At 38.5% G+C, this 19,635-nt stretch overlaps 1 long non-coding RNA gene across 1 annotated transcript in view; it reads right to left on the bottom strand.

Annotated features, from left to right (window-relative positions):
- The window catches only part of LOC111926326 (uncharacterized), a 148,144-nt gene that overhangs the window by 16,620 nt on the left and 111,889 nt on the right, over positions 1-19,635 (bottom strand). The window contains exon 2 of the long non-coding RNA XR_015283790.1: positions 13,616-13,687. This is a non-coding gene — a long non-coding RNA (uncharacterized LOC111926326). The remainder of the gene's footprint in view (positions 1-13,615; positions 13,688-19,635) is intronic.

The following is a 19,635-nucleotide window of genomic DNA, read 5'->3' as shown; positions in this document are numbered from 1 at the left end:
CTTGCAAACAGAGTTGTTTTATTCAAAGGAATAAGATTAGAAACAGTATAATGTCAAAGAAAATGACTTTTTGGAGAAAGAAAAAAATTCCCTTTTCTTTTTGTGTAGCTCTATTTAAACGTGTTTAGTTTACAGAGAAATAATTCCCTTTCTGTGGCAGTTCAATAGCCAGTTTAATTTCACTTTTTCTACTATGAACATTGCTGCTGTTTAATTTATTAAGAAGATAATTTCTAGAGAGCACACACACTCTGGGAACAAAGAAAAAGATAATCTAGCCATTTACTCAAAGAAGCACTTGCATATTTATTCTTCCAGCATTAAATAAATCAGTCATAACTCCCAGAGAAATCCATTTTGTAGCCTCCACTTCCATTTTATATTAACACTGTTTTCTTAAGTATTTTCAAAGATATTCCTGCTTGGGTACTGTGCCCCACAGCAGTGGCAAACCAACCTTCTTCCCCATGGAGCTAAATTTAGGATAAGCATCCTTTGGTAGAAATTCTCTATCTGGGCCCTCTATGACAAGAGTGAGTCTTCCCAACTAGTGGATAGCCTAGGAACTCCAAGAGAAAGAAATTGGTGCCTCTCTCTGGAATGAAGACCAGAGATTTCCTTGTTTATGATGTCTTTTCATGAGCCCTGAAAGCCTTGTATTCAGAGCAAAACAAAGCACAAAAATTGAAGTTCCAGTGAAATTAAATAATAATAATCACCAATGAATTAATTTTCACTGATTTTCTCACAATGGTCTTCTTCTCACACTTATTTTTCCCCTACTCCAATTACACTTCAAAAAGGTGTATTTTTAATTTTTTATTTATTTTATATATATATAATTTTATAATTTTTTTTATTAAATATTGTTTCTTGATTTGTCTGATCTGCAGCCTTGAGCAAATTACTGTAAAGCCCTGCTTAATGTTTTTGTAATGCTGCTGCTCTACCTTTTTACTCCTGCATTTTTATGGTATCTGCTTAAATTCTTCAGTGAGCCAACAGGTCAAGGAATTTAAGTTGCTTTTCCTCCTGCTCTTAATATCAGTATATTCCAGATTACAGAGCGCAGCTGTTAGTACTGGTGAAATCAAAAAAGCATAAGTGAAGCTACATAAAAAGCCTTCTGAGTTTATTTATCCATTTAATTTTTTTTTTATTTTTTTTTTCATAAGAGTGTACTGCTTAAGTAGTAAATATTCAGTTAGCTCAGCATGACCAATAGTGACTGCATGAGGATAGTGTAAATACCTAGTGCCCTTACCCCAAAATAATCTTCTGGGTCCAGCAGTGACACTTTAATATCCCTAAAGTGATTTCTTTTTTTTCAATTTTTTCCCCTTTGCACTGTCCAGTAGGATGCATGTTTGTTTGCTTTGTGGGTTTTGGTTTTTATTTACCTTTTTATCTCTTTAAAATCCTGTGGCAAGGAGTTCCACAATCCAATTATATATTGTAGGAAGGACCAACCTTCCATTAAATGACTCCTATTGTTTCTTATACAGGGACAACCAAACAATTATTTGTTATTTAGCCCCTTTGATCCCCTCACAACTCCTTGAACCTTTTATTGCCTCATACCTGCCTCTACAACCCCTTCCCACCTCATTTTTCATCCCATGGAAGCCTTTTTTTCAGCCTTCTGGCCACATTTGACACTCTTTTTTGTCTCTTCTACAATTCTACAATGTTCGGCTTGAGACGGAAGATTCAGAATTCCATGTAGATGCAGCTGAACCAGAGATTTACACAGTGGCCTAATAATCACAGAATCATAGAATCATTGGGTTGCAAAAGACCTTCAAGGTCATCGAATCCAACCCAGCCCTGACACCTCAACTAAACCATGGCACCAAGTGCCACATCCAGTAAACACATTTTTTGTAAACACATCCAGGGATGGTGACTCCACCACCTCCCCAGGAAACCATTCCAATACTTTATTACTCTTTCTGTAAAAAACTTTTTCCAAATATCCAAACTATATATCCCCTGGTGCAGCTTAAGGATGTGTCCTCTTGTTCGGTCAGCTGCTGCCTGGAGAAAGAGACCAACCCCACCTGACCACAGCCACCTTTCAGGGAGTTGTAGAGAGTGACAAAGTCACCTCTGAGTCTCCTTTTCTCCAGGCTAAACAACCCCACTCCCTCAGTGGTTCCTCACAGGGTTTGTGTTCCCAGTCCCTCACCAGCCTTGTTGCCTCCTCTGGATGTCCTCAAGTGTCCTAATGTCCTTCCCAAACTGAGGGGCCAGAACTGGACACAGCACTCCAGGTGTGGCCTCACCAGTGCCCAGTACAGGGGGAGAATGACCTCCCTGCTCCTGCTGGCCACACTATTCCTGATACAGACCAGGGGCCATTGGCCTTCCTGGCCACCAGGGCACACTGCTGGCTCATGTTCAGCTGCTGTCACCAGCACCCCCAGGTCCCTTTGCACCTGGGCACTGTCGGCAATGACCTCTGGCTTGCACTCCATTCCTTTTCTAGTAATTCCAAACCTCAATTCACTTCTTTTTTGGCTGAAACAAGATAGTAAAGTCAATGCTTTCATTTAGGACAACACCGGTATCTTGTTCTTGAGCAGTAGCAGCCCGTTCAAAGCCCATCATTATAATATTCAAGATATTTTTATCATTATAATATTCAAGATATTCAAGATATTTTTGCCTTCAAGGTGCCTCATCTAGTTTGAATTTCATCTGCCATTTTATCTCCCAGTTGCCCAAGATCAGTCTACCTCTGCTAGAAATGCTAAAGTAACCCTTATCTCATTCCACAGACTGTCTGCACTGGGAAGGAAATTCCCTGTCTGGCACCAAACTTATCTCCCTGACTGAGCCAACAAATCTTAGGATGGGAGATAATACTGGTCTGGAGATCTCAGCCCATAAATGTGGATGGTGATGCAGCATCTGATGCATTAACACTCTCGAATGGTTCTGCTACTAAAGCTGCTGGCAGTAGGGAGTTATATCAAGCTAGCTTGAAGCAGCAGGCTTTCCACACTCTGGAAAGATTTTATGCCATCTAGGTAAAAAGCAACTCTTGAAATATTGTCAAACCCATCCTGAAGAATGAAAACTGCAGCTCTTCAGCAGCTGTACTGGTGTAGAATCAATAGTACCTACACATGGTTCTATACACAAAGATACAACTGGCACAACTGGGATTTTACCCTTTTAAAAGATGCAAGGATCAGTAGTTTACTGTTTGCTCAGTCTTTGCCAACATGCTGTTGAACTTCTATTTTTCTTTCCTCTGTTTTTAATCCAATATGGCATCCTGAAAGTAATGGTTACTTATTATTTGCATTTTTGTATAAGGTTACAATAATGGAAGCAGCTCACTGATTTTCTCACAATGGTTTTCTTCTCACACTTATTTTCCCCTACTCTAGCAGTATCAGTCAAGCATGTTAGAGACAATTGCAGTCAGAACACTTCAAAAAAGTGGACTGAATATTGTTGCTTGATCCCTCTGATCTGCAGCCTTGAGCAAATTATTGCAACAGCCCTGTATAATGTTTTCAACAGGGAATTTTTTTATTATATTTTAGACATTGTAAAAATCGTTCAATGCAGAGGCCCTTGATCAAAGAGCACTTTATAAATATAAGTGCTTTAATTTTAAATTGATTTCTCTCTCACAAAGACTATTGTAATCAGTGGAACTGCACCACTGTGAAGACAGACCAGTTTCTCTGAGTATTTCTTCTTATTTATTCTAAGTTTATAATAATGTCTAGATACATTAGGAACCAAAGATTTTAAAGACTGACTTCTCTCTCTGCTCAAAACAAAACCCCATAATCATGAGCAGTACAAGACACTGTTTACTATGAAAGTAATTAACTAGGCCTAAATTAAACCCAAGACTTGCGCTTCTATTTCTACAAGGTTGCCTCATCTTTCCATCCTAAAATTCCTACTCCTTTTGTTCAGTGAATAAATCCACTCCTCAGAGAGGTGCCTGTAGAGCCAGGGTAGCTTCCATCCACCATTCAAACCCTTCAGAACAGTCTCCTGGTAATACAGAGTAAAATTCATATGCAGCAAACCCTCTAAAATGGCAAAGATACACAAATCTTCAAATCCCATTTACAGTGCTTACACTCTGCACCCTTATAGATGTCACCTGCCACTGTAAATTAGGACACAATGAGCAGCTCCCACATTTCCTTGCCCCTCAAGCAGAATTTGTTTCCTGGGATAAATTATTAAGTGTGGCCTTCATAAGTGTATCTAGCTCAGCTGATAATGAAATGAACGCTGACAGAAATCAGTGATTAACATATATATTTAAATACTGGAAAGTTTTTTTTTAATCTGCAGCTGAGGAGAGTTGTTGTTGACAGTACAAGTCACCTTCCCAGTGTCCCATCCAAGTGCAGAATTAGACAGGAAAGCTATTTTCTGCAGTGCATTGCACCAAGCTAAATCTATCTTTTCTAATCTATCTCTTCTAATGTCAACAGTGAACTTGATGACTTAAAAAAAAAGCAGGTAGAGTCCAAGCCAGGCAAAATGGTTCTTAGTTTAGGACCTAGAAGAGGAATGTTTAGTTTTCCTTTGATTGCTCAGTCCACTCCCTCATTTCTGCACTCGCCTCCTCTTCTTCTGAAGTCAGAAATGTGCCTGTCTCCCAGAGGTTCCAGGAGAATTTCAGTGCAAGGATTTTCAGTGCAACAGCCTGCAAAGCTAACACCTACTAACCTGAGGCTGATTTGGTACTTTGTTTGAAATAGAGACAAGAGAAAACCTTGAGCAAAGTGAACATGAATCAGAACATATGTTGAATTGCTCACTGTAAATGATACGGCTAACAAGGCTGCTAATTTTGTTATCAGGAAACTGAAGGAAGGAGATACATTCCTCATAAAACTGGAGACATGCTCATCACACCCTGCTCACTTCCCCCAGCACTCAGATCCCTGTTTTCCAAGACCCACACAATCCTTCCCACTGTAGCTACACATCCAAGGGCAATTAATACTTTCATTTTGTGCCTCAATCCAAGCCTAGGTGCATTTTTTTCAGGGAAGATTCTATGCCTTCCTGCAAGTACATTTTTAAAACACCATTGGGTAACCTTGCTGTGGCTTCTTTCAGAGATACAAAAGCACCTGAAGCACCTTCATCTTTCCTTATGTTAAGGTCCCTTCTTTTCAGATGTCACATGTTCTATGCTCAGATTTGGAAGAATGCTTCCTCTCCTTTACAGGCTGTGAGGAACAAACCAGAGGGGAAGTATGGAAATGTTAACAATACCTAAATGTTAATAGATACCTAAATTCAGGTGCCAGTAGGATTTTTATCAGCCATTTAAGCGATTGCCACGCATCATGCTGAACTGTTCTCTACTTCATACTTGACTGCTTTCTCTGAGGCACAAAAGTAGCCAGAAAAATTAGAACAAGGAGCATTGCTGCGGAAAAGCTTCATCAGTGCTGTCCACAGCTTGCTCTTTCAAGTGGTTTGGGAATGTGCCTGTTCCCACAGCTGGAAAATACATATCCTATGTATTTTTCACAACTTTTTATCCTAATATTTACCATTCAGCAGGCTGGTATGCAGTTTTTCACCCAAGTCATAAAATAACCTTTCCTGCTTTCCAAGTGAATGGTGACAACTGCTGGAAAAACAATTAAAAAGTGAATAAATAATAGTAAAACACGCATAGCAATTGCTCCAGGACATATATGACTACATATATTCAGAGATTTTAGTTTTTCCCATTAGATCTGTAGCCTCCTTCATTTTATACAAGGCATTTAATCTAATGCGACTATACTTTGGCAACTGCATCAAATCTCAGAGTAAAAGTGTATCTATCCAGCTTTTCTTTTTTTATTTTTTTTATTTTTTTAATAACTGATGGGTGGACTTTGGACCTTATTCTGACGTACTGAAGAGTAAATCTTTCCTACATGTATGACCTTGATCCCAAGTTCTACTTCTCTGCTGTTAGTCACAGCTGCTAACCAAAAGTTTAGATGAACATCTCTTTCCTTAGAGCTTGATTGGTTTGGGTTTTTATTTCAGTTTCTCTGTCGAAAGTCTAGTTAACCCTGATGAATTAATCTTTATAAAATCAAGTTCAGTACCAGTAAGGCAAGTGAATTGTCTATGAAGTTATGAGACTTGTCAACATGACTATTACAGAGAAATACAACTGTATACATTTATGCTCCTATGAATATTATTTCAGCTGGTGGATGAATGGAAGTCATTTCTCAGAGGGAACATTTAAAGGATAGTAAAGGAGAACTGTGGGCTAAACCCTGAACATCTTTCCTCATATTTAAGCCATAAAGGGGCCCAACAATACAGTAGAACTATTTGAATGGGCAATAAATTGGTGCCAGCTTCTGCAGGGCAAACCTGTGCATTCGCATTCAGGCCCAGCACTCTGGCACTCACAGTGATCTAAAAACGTGTCATGTGCTGTGACAGGCCATATGCTCTGCCTGGAATAGGAACTTTGGCTTGCACAGAGGACTTGAATTAATGCATCAAGTAGGTGACAGGGTTTTAAACTGATGTATACACCAATCTTCTCATAACCAAGCTGTCTTCGTCTATTATGTTTTCTGAAAAAGTCCCCCAGACAAACATAACTTTGCTTATTTAGCCCAGCAGAAGGGCTACAGCCTGCTGCAAACAAGTGTCTCTGTTTTTTTAAAATGCTATTTCCATCAAACAGCCGGCAAAGTAATTTGGATCAGTGTTACTGGCAATACCTGTGAAAAACTTGAGAAATTCTGAACAGTGTTTACGAAACCCTGCAGAAACCAAGGAACTGTGTGCATCAGCTTACCTGGCAGAGCTGAAGTCAGATGCTTCCAAGAGATGCAAATACTGATCAAGAGATCATTTTTATGAGATAGGGAAGTATTTACTTGCTTACACTCTTTGGGCTGCAGCAAACAGGGAGCTAAAAATAAAACCGAGGGAGATCTGAACACACTCGGATAAAGCTGCATGAAAGAGAACAAATGGTACAGATCAAAGCCTAAGCAGGGCTGACAAATGTGAGGAAGGACCTCTTTTTCCAAAGGTTACACATGACCTCAGAGAAGGTCCGTGGTAGTAATACCAATAAAAAAAAAAAGGAAAAAGGAGGAAAAAGAAGAAAAAAAAAATAAGGGGAGGGAGAGAAAGAAAGAAATGGGGTGTGAATTACCTAGAAATTCATGTGCTATTCGAGGCATAAGTGCTTTACTGAATGACAGCCAGCAGCTCACGGCATCATACATAACAAGAAGAGCCAAGATCCTGGTGCTATTCAGGAAAAGTGTTAAGTGATATTTGCAAGGAAACCAGAAGCTATTTCAGAGTGCTGTCTAGCTAACACAAAAGAGGTGTTAAAAGCACTGGTTCTTCAGCTCAAACTGACTTCCTGTCCCATAATGAAGAAGATTGCCTTCGTGGGCTGGACAAGGCATTGCTGGGGAGTTTTTCTGTTCTAATGCATTCATAGAAAGCAAACGATAAAAATGAAAGTGTGCTAAGAAAGGGCATTGATGTGGCAGAGTGCTCCCATTATCCAGATGAATACTTGTAGGGCCAGTGATGGGCTAATGTGAAATGTCACCCTTACATTGGAGCTTTTGACCAGAGAGGAAATGTAACTGTTGACTACCTCTCCATGAGACATATTTCTTGTGCAGAAACACATGTGCAGGAGACTCATCTTCAGAGCATTTCAAGGAATGAGTTCAGCACTGAAAGCAGATCATTAAAATTTAGAATATTTGCAGATTTTTTTTCCACTTTATATTTTAGTAGCCTTAAGGAAAAAAAAGAAAAAAAGGAAAAAAAGTAATTTAATTAAATTTTTCCAAGAGCTTGATTACCTATTTTTAATAAAAGCACGTTCACCTATTAGATTGTATGTGGTCTTTATTTACTTAAGGGGAAAAGTAATAAAGTTACTGTCCCTATTTGTCTGAGTCTATAATACCAAGACTATTTTTCAAGTGCATAATTAAAACACCTTTTTTACCCCCTGCAAAAAACAAGTTTGATCAAAAGAGAAATAATAAATTACTGCCAGCTTTTAGATGGTATTAGCATAGATTTTTGTCTTAAAGTTTTTAAGGAGCCTAGCAATTAGGATCCATTATCATGCTGATTAGATTGAATTGATTGATTGAATCATTATAACCACTCCTGTCTGCACAAATCACATATTAATAGAAATGACAATTGATGGCCATCTTTTGGTAGCTGGCAGCTTGTAGCATCTCATGTAGATGGCAAAGACAACAGCTACAAGGTCCAGCAATGAGATTCCTCTGTGTCAAAGGTGGAATTTCCTAATCCACTTATGTGTCTGGTGTCCACAGTCCTCAAAGATGTGAATAGGCATCGCCAAACCCTGATCCTTCTGAAACACAAAAATCATTCGGACTTTCAGCAGCAACCAAGGTGTCACCACACAGCAAAACTTTTTGCTATCTAAGCAACAACTTAGAAGTATCCTAAAGGAAGATCCCCTCATAAAGGGGATCAAAACCCTTTCTGGAGTGACAATGTGCCATCCAACTGGGAGCTATATTGCCTCTACATCTACTTTTGGTGGTGGCAAGTGGTCATATCAGAGAAAGAATATTCTGTATCTGATAATGATTCACCAATAGATGGGGAATGTTTTCAATTTCACCAGGCTCCTAACATTAAAAAACCCAAGCAAACAAACAAATGAAAAACCCGAAATATACAAAAAACCCCAGTAGCTCCAACACAAAATAAGATGTGCAACTTCTTCCCATCTTAAGGGAAAAAACAAACACACAAAACCAAAAACCCCTTTACTTGAGAATTTCTTTAGAAGTCAAAATACTTTCAAACCTCAATCACAGTAACATACACATAATCACGATCACCCTTAGAACATTTATTCCCTTAATTATCAACAATTCAGAGAAGGAAGAAAGCTTATTGTCATTCTGAGCAGGAGTAGTGCTTTGTTTGTCTTTTTGCCAACCAAATGAAAAACAACAAATTTGGTGATTCTTTTACTCAATTTTACCTTCATTGATGTTAATGAAGTGTCTTGAAAACCTGAAAGATAAATACTCACATTGTCCATGAAATGAAAGTGTGTATTATCAGAAATAATAGGTGCTGTGCTTGCCAGCTGTGGATGAATCAGAAATTACTTTGATTCATAGTTCCTGGCAATAAATCTCCCCTCTTATATTTCCTAAGTCTTGCAAATGCCTCAATTTTCACATCCCTTCTTGTAGAATGCATTTTCATTGAATTCAAGACAGCTGGTTGTATATTCTGAGTCCATACTTGCCTGACTCTTTCAGCCTTTTTCAAATTAAATTAACCATGTTTAAATCATGCTTACTGAGAAAACAGCCCCAGTCCAACCCTTATATTGATACAGACTCAGTATTTTCTTCCTTATCCAAAACCTCTCCACAAACATTTCCTTTTAAGCAGTCCCAATTTTCTTGATTTCTCATCCCCCTTTAGCCACAAGGACACACTGGACTTCTTAAGAATGAAATTAAACAGGGTTTTCAATCCCCAGATCATTATGAGATCATATGGAAGCAACACATAATTGCACTTTCCTTCATGAAGTGATGATAAATTAGAATTCATACTTTTTTTAAGAGGGGGAAGAACAGGAGGAAGGAAAGACACGAAGGCACATTATAATGACTGGTAGTTAATGATCTTCTAATTAATGTTGCAAGTCTCAATTTTCAGTTTTAATTGTGCCTTGCTCTACTTGCAAGCTTACCCTTATGTTTCTGCCTCCAATAACTGCAACATATCTGCTGAAAACCAGTTACAGAAAGCAGACCCTGATGCCTATTAATTAGATAATTACTATTGCTGATGTTTTATTTCCCCAAACTCCCCAATGGGATTAACACCCTTCCAAGAGTCAGAAACCTCTTATGCCATGGAGATTACTGTTTTGCTTTTACATATTTAGTTACTAATTACATTTTAATCACTAAAATTATCCTCACAAGCAAATATATAGGTTTATTCAGGGAAGTACTGATGTCCTGGAATGTTTATTCCTTTACAACTGCAAAACATAGAACTTCTCCAGTTAAGAGATTCTCCCATTGAGTTTACACCATCATCATGTGTTTACTCCCCTTGTAGTTACACCATCATTTTGCAATGATGACATTGCAAAAAAAATGCAAGGGATGTAGAAGTTTTCCCCCAGTCCTTTTATGTTCAAGCAACTCATATGTAAAACTGATGTACGTATTATAAGGCTGCATAATTAGTTACCAACAATAAGCCTATATTTAAGCATCTTTTTTTCCCCTTAGTTGATGGTAACACAGTCCCTGGGTCATGGCCAGTGCCACCTTGATTATTATTAGAATCTGTAACTGGAAAAAATCCTCAACCCACCTTCATCATCCAGTTTGGAAAATGTTTTAAGATAGGTAAGGGGGGAGGGTGGGGAAGGGGAATATGATGACAGGACACACAGCCAACAGAGAAGAAAAGAAAAGAAGGAAGAAAAAAATGTCCATAAAAAAATTGGGAAAAAAGAAACCAGAATAAAACCCCTGATTTTTTAGCAGCACTGAACTGTGACATACTTAAAATAGAAGCATGGATAATGTATTTCCATGGTTTATGACAGATGAGTCCCAGCTGAATTAAATCAGTCATTCTCCGAAAGAGCCCGAAGAGAAATAAAGACTTTATTTCATGTGTATTTTACATTTGAAAGAGAGAGAAAATATCCTGTTGTCATGCATCCTGATATTACAGTTTGGCCATTGACCTTTCTTTATTCCCCAGTTGTGCCATTTCTGGTGTCAAAGAGACTCCAGCAATGAAGAACCACAGTGAGTCACCTTGGCTGTGCTGCCACAGCCCAGACTGGAGCACTGGAACTGAGGCTCTCAGACCAGGAACTCTCTGGGCACAGCCTGGATCCTGGGAGGGAGACAGAAGCTACCCAGGCAGGCCTCCTCCAAATGCAATTCTTGGCACTTAGAATCCAGGCATTGGTTCTGTTTCAAGTCTAGAACATAAATATTCCTCCCCTGAGTCCAGGTCTGTTTATGACTGTTATTTATGATGCACTGAAAAGAATAACGACTGGAGAGAGAATTTTTTTCCTATGCAGATTGACTTTCCAAAATGTCTTTAAGATCCCACTGGAAAGCATATATTGTTGGGAAAATTTACTTACCTTGTACTGCTAATAAGAGGCTTACAATTAAACAGGACAAAGCCATTGAAAACATAAAATAAGTGGAAGTGCTGCCATTGCCAGAAGCAAAGAAGACTTGAACAGTCCTTTTTCCTGTCTAAAGCCTATGGCTGGTAATTAAACTGAAATTGAACACTAGTTTAGGGGTTTTTTTTAATGATTCCTATTCCAGAATCCTACTGAGAACAGCATGCAAACTTCATCTTTTTTCTGGGCAAATATGCCAGCAGGGGAAAAACCAAACAAACACAAAACACTTCTATAACCTGTTACCACAAAATCATTTTAGACAAACAAAATTGTGATGGGAAATTTATACTTTACAGATACCCTAAAAATAAGGCTGTTCAAAGGGGAAGGGGGGAGGTGACACAGAATTGTTGCAATAGACTTTCAGTACACAGCTCATAGTCCAATACCCTGAAAGAATCAATTTATTTTCTTGGGAAGCTGACAGGAGAAAGAGGCAGTCCAGGTACCATCAAAATTAACGAACCACGACTGGACACATAACTGCTAAGCAAATGGGACTATTATAACATCCTGGGAGGTTTGGTCTGTCCCAGTTCTGCTGCCTAGCCTTTCTCCCCTTATTGCATTCCTCTGGGAATCACCATCTGAAGAAAATAAATCATCAGTGCAGTGACACCACCTTAAATCTTGTACCAAATACAAATACTTATAAAAGTAAATGTACTGGTTTGTATATAAAACACCAAAATGTTATTTCAACAGAATACTGCCTTGCAGAATATTGCAGATTTGGGTTCTGAAAAAAATATGCAATTCCAGAATTAGAATTACCTATGTGACTTTAATTTACCCTTAAATGGTATGGATCTGTATCATGGAAAATCCCTCCACCAAAGCAGGACAACACAAACAGTGCCCACAGGAAAGAAAGTAGCAGGGAGAAGTTTGAGTCCAGAAAAACTTTCCTACTTCCAAAACTCACTCTCTACCATTAGCTGAAGGGCCACTGGAGGAGAAAAGCTTCAGTACAGACCAGAAGATTCATCCCAGAGGTCACCTCTGTCCCACAGTTGGATACCTCTGCAGTCTGATACCACCTTCTTAATTGCTTGTTTTCGCTTCCTGCAGGTATAATAAGCTTTTGTCCATATGGGTCCCATCCTATTTCGTTTGTAGTGGATGACAGAATAAATGGAAAAGGTAAAAGGCAGAACCCTCTAGAATAGGTGAGGAAAGCTTTTTATCATTCACAGCCTCACAGTTTGTGAGGTTGAGGCATGGGATACTAAGAATATTGCAAGATATTGACAAATAAAAACGCTTTTGAAAAAAATTGACTTTAGTCCAGCTATAAATTTACTGCTCAAGTTTCTAAAGTATATTAAGTAAAAAAAGACAAAGCCAATTAACAATTTTAAAAGATACTTCAAAATTATTCCTGACACAGATAAAATGAAAATAATAAACAACAATAAGCTTTTTCACCTGTTTTATTAGAAAGCTGTAACATCAAGTGAAAAGACCCTTGACCCAGACTCAAAGTTTTAATTTTGTTGGAATTCCAGTACTCACGTACAGATTTTCTTTGCAGGTGGGAAGTAAACATTGGCATGAGAGCTTTTCATGGCCAAAAAGCATCTGGGAATTTCTACTGGAAAGCAGTGAAATATTTTCTTTCAACTGGGGGCAGGGAGGGGGGACATGTTTGAGCAGACCAGAGGGGTTTCAGAATTCAAAAGTCAGCATATGATCTCAATGTCTTAGGAGAAACTTAGGAAAGCCATGCTCAATATTTCAGCCAAATTTCCTCACTTAATTTTGTTTCCTGAGCAGTTTGGGGGTGCACAATAAGCCTCTAGTAAGTGCCACTGAGCACAGTGAACGTATTTGTCCAAATTTTCATTTAGTTAAATATTCCCATTCAAAACACTGCCTAATTAAAATATCCATTATAATTCCATAATGACAAGCTAATGGAAAAAATCTCCTCTAGAACTCAATTAAATTATTTCTGTTAGTAATTGGTGAAAACCTGTGAAAAGAGACTCTGTTAAATGCATACTTAAAACTACATGCAAGGTCATTGCTTCATAATATATGACAGCCTACTTCTATGAGGGATGTAAAGGAGCTTGAAATACCTCCTAGATCATGCAATTTTCTGTGACCTTGGACATGTAAACATCAACTAAGTAGTCTGAGGTACATTTCCACTTGGCTCCTGTATCACTTGATGGTTAAATATGTTTTAACAGGAAAATCCTATTGCTGCAGTACAGTCCAGGAAGAATCAAGCTCAATCATATGATTCACTGTTCACCTACTGGAGGGAGAGGGGAAAGATAATTCTATAAAGCTGCAAATTTATAAATTTAATGCACACATAAAGAACACAAAATATCAAACTCTGAAAATATGTATTACCTTGTGATTTTTCCGAGTATGTGATACTTAGGTTGTCCTATTTACACAGTTCAGTTAGGGCTTCCTGTAGGCCTACAAAGAGCAAAAAAAAATCACCTCATTTCATGTATTCCAGATGAAAATATTGCATTTTAGTGGGATAAGGATTTTACTCTTGACTTTCAAAAGGTCTTTCCTTGAGATCACATTTTGTTCACATTTAAAGGTCAGAACACACTGTTACATTGGATGCCTTCTTTAGACAATAATGAGAATCCAATCCTTGTTTTGTAAATCCACTACGTATTTAAATTATTGAAAGGACACATATATACACATATGAAATTTAATTTATGCTTTTAGTACAACTTTAGATGACCCTTGACATGTTTTTTAATCCAAGAATGTACTAGAGTAAGTCTTAACCACCTCAATCAAGAGTATTTATATTAGTTTTGTTTCTGTGTTCTTTGCCCCAGGACTGTGACCTGCTTGCTTTTTGGGGATAGAGGGACTTTTTACAAGAACATGTAGTGGTAGGAAAAGAGGGAATTACTTCAAACTGAAAGAGGGTAGGTTTAGATTGGGGGATTACTTCAAACTGAAAGAGGGTAGGTTTAGACTGGATATTAAAAAAAAGTCTTTAATATGAGAGCAGTGAGGCAGTGAAAGAGGTGTTCCAGAGTGATGGATGTGCCATTTCTGGGAGTGTGTAACTCCAGGCTGGATGGGGTTTTGAGCAGCCTGGGCTAGTGGAAGGTGTCCAAGCCCATGGCAGGAATGAGATGATCTTCAAGATCTTCTAACCCAAAGCATTCCATGATTCTGTATCAGTGCAACACTGACCATGCAATTAACACGTGGTTAGCAGAGTGGCTTTTGCAAGACACACTTTCCAAGGAACAAAGGAAGTTGTGGGTACAAGGAGTCTCATGCAGACCTGTCCCACTGGATGCAGTTTGACCACGAACCAACCACTCTATTGCACAGATATGACAGAGTGAGTGTCCTCTGAGCTGTCCCTGCTCATATCTCCCCGCAGGGGAGAGGCATCCTCTGGGGCTGGGACATCTCTCAGGGTGCTCCTTGAGGCATTCTCTGTGAATGACATGGACAAGTCCAAGTCCCTAAATTACAACTTGAATGCACACCCCCTTGATCTGGGGCAGCTCTTGGGGTTTAAGACTCCTCACCTGAAACTGAGACACCTCCTTAACCAAGGCAGGGGAATCCTCTATTCACAACAGATTCTCCCTAAGTGACTGATTAGCTGTATGCTAGATTAAAACTAAATAAATTCATATCGTTAATTCCTTTAGATATAAACTGTTGTCCAAATCTAAGACCAAGATTGGACCTAGCTGTTAAGCTCCATCAGGAATTTAGAAAACAAGGACATCCACCCAACCTCACAACTCAATGGGAGAGCCTCCCTTACACTTTTATATATTTGGATTCTGTGTAAATCACTTTAAACACATTCTAACTTGATTTTCCTTTGTGTTTCATATCAGTAGTATGCAATACAGTAAACCTTGCCATCAAACTTTGTTAAGTGACACTTTTATAAACTCATATTAAAACTATTTTTGTTAATATCTTTCATGGTATTTTTTTGCCATTTGATACCCATGACTGACAAAGTGAATACATACCTTAAAATTACAAAAAAAATATTTAAAACTATTAATTGCCCTTTTTACAATCACCTTTTAGAAATCACATCTGTATTTTGCATTCAGCAACAATCTCATTTGGTCACACTTATAAAAATACTGTAAAATCGTAAACACAGAAGAAAGGGAATATATTCAACTTAAAAAACAAACTGTTATAAGTTAAAAATTAAAAATCAAGTTATAAAGATCAGCTATTTCTACTGCAGTCATCTCCATGACTTACAGCAGAAAAATATAAACCAGGGTGTTTCATATTTCTTTGGGAGCCAAGTCAGGCCTTGTGCAGTCAATTGTTGCTATAGCAACGTATGAATCAGGGAGAAGATAACACATCCGAATGCAGAAAATTAACTTACCTATAATCATCCAGTTGCCTTTTGATAGGATGTATATGCTCATTTGAAAGGGAAAAATCATTACATTTTAATTACTATGTATCACTTTCAACAACATCAAAAAAATCCCTGTATGAAATATTTGAGGCCAAAAGGAATATTATCCATTGCCCATCATCCTTGCACTTGGGGTAGTTTGATTTTTATTTCGCTATCATACAATAACAGAGCAATGAAAAGTGTTAACACCTTTTTTATATATCCTCTCTCTGCCATCAAATACAAAATTAGATCCCTATGTTAGGAACTTAAATAAGTCTAAAACAAGGCATATTGCGAACCTAATTACTGTGCTATTGTTTGGAAACTTACCATGGTTGTGAAGGAAAAAAGTTCAGATGCAAGAAATCCTCATTTCAGTGCATTTTTAATCCAAAATAAAGATTTACTTTGCCTTGAAATCAAAGAACTGATAACAGTAGTTAAAACCATTTAACAATATAGAAAATGAGAAGCAAAGGAGAATAAGAATTCATGTATTTGAATTTTTCAGAATCCGTTCAGGATTAAATCATATTACCCCAAGCTGTAATCAATATGTTCATCATATGAAATATCCACTGCCATGAAAATATAATCCAGAATTGCCATCCTAATTATCCAACAGCTTTGAAACCACCTTTCTACCACTGGAGGCTGCACTTAAAAGTTCCCAACCCACACAGACACAATGCAGAAACACAACTTCAGACATCAAATGCTGCACCCATAGGCATCCTGGTAGCTGGGTCCCACACAGCCTGTTCTGTCACCTCAATCAGACCTTCCTTCCCCAATTTTCCCAGGAAGAAAGCACACAGGGAGAACAGAAACAATGCTTGTTGGTGAGAAAAGCTGCGCTGGGAAATGAGATGCAGCTCCCAACAAACACGTCTCACCTGCAAGCAGGTGAGCCAGAGGAGGAAGAGCAAATCAAGTGCAGGATAAAGTAAACCTGCTGCACAAAGGAAAGAAAAGTCTTCAGCAAATTACATTTGGAAGCCCACAGAATGTAAAATGCCAATTATATCAGATGCCATTGACATGACTCTGAGTTGCTGGTGGAATTAATTCCACCAGGAAAAGCATAAAATACCCTAATAGAAGGAAGTCAGATAAAGTTACTAGAAATTACTAGTGACATTTCTTTGTACCAACAAGACTTCATAAACTTCATCTGACTCCTTAAAAAAAAAAAATCTTGCATAAATCTCAGAATTGTTGAAAAGTTCAGTACAAAGATACATAAGCTACTGGCAAATGAAAATCAGCTTATATCTTACAAAAGCAGAGATGGGGAGAAATGGGAGTTGCACATCAGCCACTGTAATTATATTGTGGAAAAGCAAAAATGTAACTGAGGGCAGAAGCAACTACTGCATAAGTTGCTTTTAAATGCTGGACAGAAAGGTGCAAAGACATGCACCAGGTATGAAACTCTCATGAAAGTCTCACCAATTATGCACTTGTTTCTTCTTTCTGCTTTGGCAAACTCAGGAATCCCTTGTAACCTTCCCAGAGGAGAGTAGCACTTCAAAATATCACCACCACCCTGCAAAAAGAAAACTGACCCAGCTCAAACCAAATCCTTTCCCCAAAACACTCCCCCAGAGCGGTGCTAGAGATTAGAGGTAAAAATTCAGTATGATTTGCTGCTGTGACTCCCAGCTGTACCTCTTCCTCTGGAAAATTAGCTCAGTGCCCAACACAAATTTTACAGCTTTGTCCCTATGGTCAAGCACAGAGAATCATTGACACAAAATTGCAATACAAACACATGTGAGAACTGGAAGTGCTTTAGTGTCCCTGAGGTAAAATAAGTGCAGAGCAGCCTAATGAAAGCACAGAAGGCAGAGGAGCCACAGCAGCCAGCCAGGAAGAAATACTTCCTCTTCTGCCACAGTTTAGGGGAGCATGAGGGATACTGTGAAAAAAAATGTTTTGCACTGAACAGAATGCTATTGAAGCAGTGACAAAATATCACTGTGACCAATCAAAAGGCAAAATAAATCACAGGCCAGTATGCTGGAATGATACCCACCCTTCCCTCAGCAATGGGGTTTTTTTCTCCCTTCCCTGTAAACATTTCAGAGTTCATATGGCCTTTCCTGCTTGTGTTAACCAGTCAAAACACACAAAAGACAGGAACACATCAGCAGCACCATGACCAAACTCTGTCTGCTTAGTAATGGACAAAAAAAAGGAATAATTTATGAAGTGGAAAAAAAATTCAAATACTATTAAACTATATACATAAATATATATATATACACACACCCCCACACTGTCCAAGCAAAAGGAGGGTAAATGGCCTGCTATGCAAAAGATGAAGAGCTCTTTCAACTGGCAAAGAGGATGGATATGGATCTCAATGTTGGCATTTTATCATCTTGTTGCAGTGTAAATGTTTATTACATCCTTTTTTTATTTTTACCAGAAGCAGGAATGAATTCCATCCAAGCTAACACTAAAGCCACATCAGTTTCAGATGCCAATATTACTTCTGGCAAAGTATAAAAGCAGTTTTTCTTTTACATTATGAGCTCCCTTTGCTGATATATAGACACATGTGAAAGGAGCCTCCAAACTACCAAGTTTCAAATCAAAAATCTTTTGCTGTTTGACATTAGCTTTCCTTGAGGACAAACCCACTGGGAAATCAAGTTGTGAAGGCAACTACCTCTAGCTTAGACTAGAGAACACTTGAGAAGCTTAAGACCTTTTCAATGGACTGGTTTTGGCTCAAAAAATGTTAATTGTTGAGTGTGTGGTTCAGTGAATGCTTTGATTTACTCCCTTGCAGGAAGGTACCAGCACCATGCAGAGGTGGGTGCAATCAGACTGATCTGGAGTCAGCAGCAACACAAACTGGATAAATGACCTTTGAGGGGCTGGGACAGCTCCTGGTGGCCCACACACAGTACCATGGGGACATATCACCCTTCCCCAAGCTGAGCTCTGTGTATTATACTGTCCTGTGAAGTACAATAACCAATCTGTTATTGTACTTCAGCTTCAGCTGTGCCCACCAGGGAGCTGCACAGTGATCTGGTGATCAGGTACCAGAGGGACTTTATCTGACTGACTCAGCTGAGTATAAGAATTCAGCATCCAAATCCAGCTCCAGCATTTATCAGAACTTCAAACTCAATTTCAAGCCCAATTTCAAACTATAAGTGAACTATAAGTGAACACATCCTATATGTTGGGCAAGTTCTTAAAAATAACTTAAGACATATTTTCCAGCCATCATGCCTATACAACACAAATACACACAGGGAGCTACAAATCCTGCAAATTCAAAAGCTGGGTCCCCCCTTCCAGTCCTACTGACCTGTCAGTACCCAAAACACAGCATCTGAAGTTCATTCATTATTTATACCCTAAGAGCTTTTCTAAGAAGCTGGATTTAACTTTAAAGTTGCATCATTTATGCAAATCTCACTCACAATGGCAAGAATAAACTGCCTGGGCTGCAAAAACCTGGTCTTGAAAGGCAGGACATCAAGGTGCCCCCTCCACAATTTTATTGCAAACCAGTCAGAATTTTTCTAGTCAGAAAGTGAAAGAGTGAAAGTTGTTTCCTTCCCTTTTTTTTTTTTTTTTTTTTTTTTTTTTAATCATGGGAGCATAGAATCATTTAGGTTGAAAAAGACTTCGAAGATCCAAGTCCAACTATTAACCCCTCACTGCCAAGTCCACCACAAAACCTGACAGCCTCAACTACACATCTTCTAATTAACTTGAGAGATAATGACACAAACTACTTCCCCAGGCAGCCTGTTCCAATTCTTGACAGCCCTTCCTGTGAGGAAGTCTTTTCTAACATCCCATCTAAACCTCCCCTGGTGCAACTTGAGTCCATTTCTTCCCATCCTGTTGATTGTTACTTGTGAGAAGGGACCACTTTGCAACAATCTAAAAGGTAGCAGTGCTGTGGCATAGTGTGGGAGAAGCAAACACTGACACTGTTTCAACAAATTTATCC

This window comes from Cyanistes caeruleus, chromosome 2 (genome assembly GCF_971803275.1).
Source record: "Cyanistes caeruleus chromosome 2, bCyaCae1.hap1.1, whole genome shotgun sequence".
In the NCBI taxonomy this organism is placed as follows: Eukaryota; Metazoa; Chordata; class Aves; order Passeriformes; family Paridae; genus Cyanistes; species Cyanistes caeruleus.
Note: the sequence above shows the minus strand (reverse complement) of the source record. Positions and strands in the feature narration are given on the sequence as shown.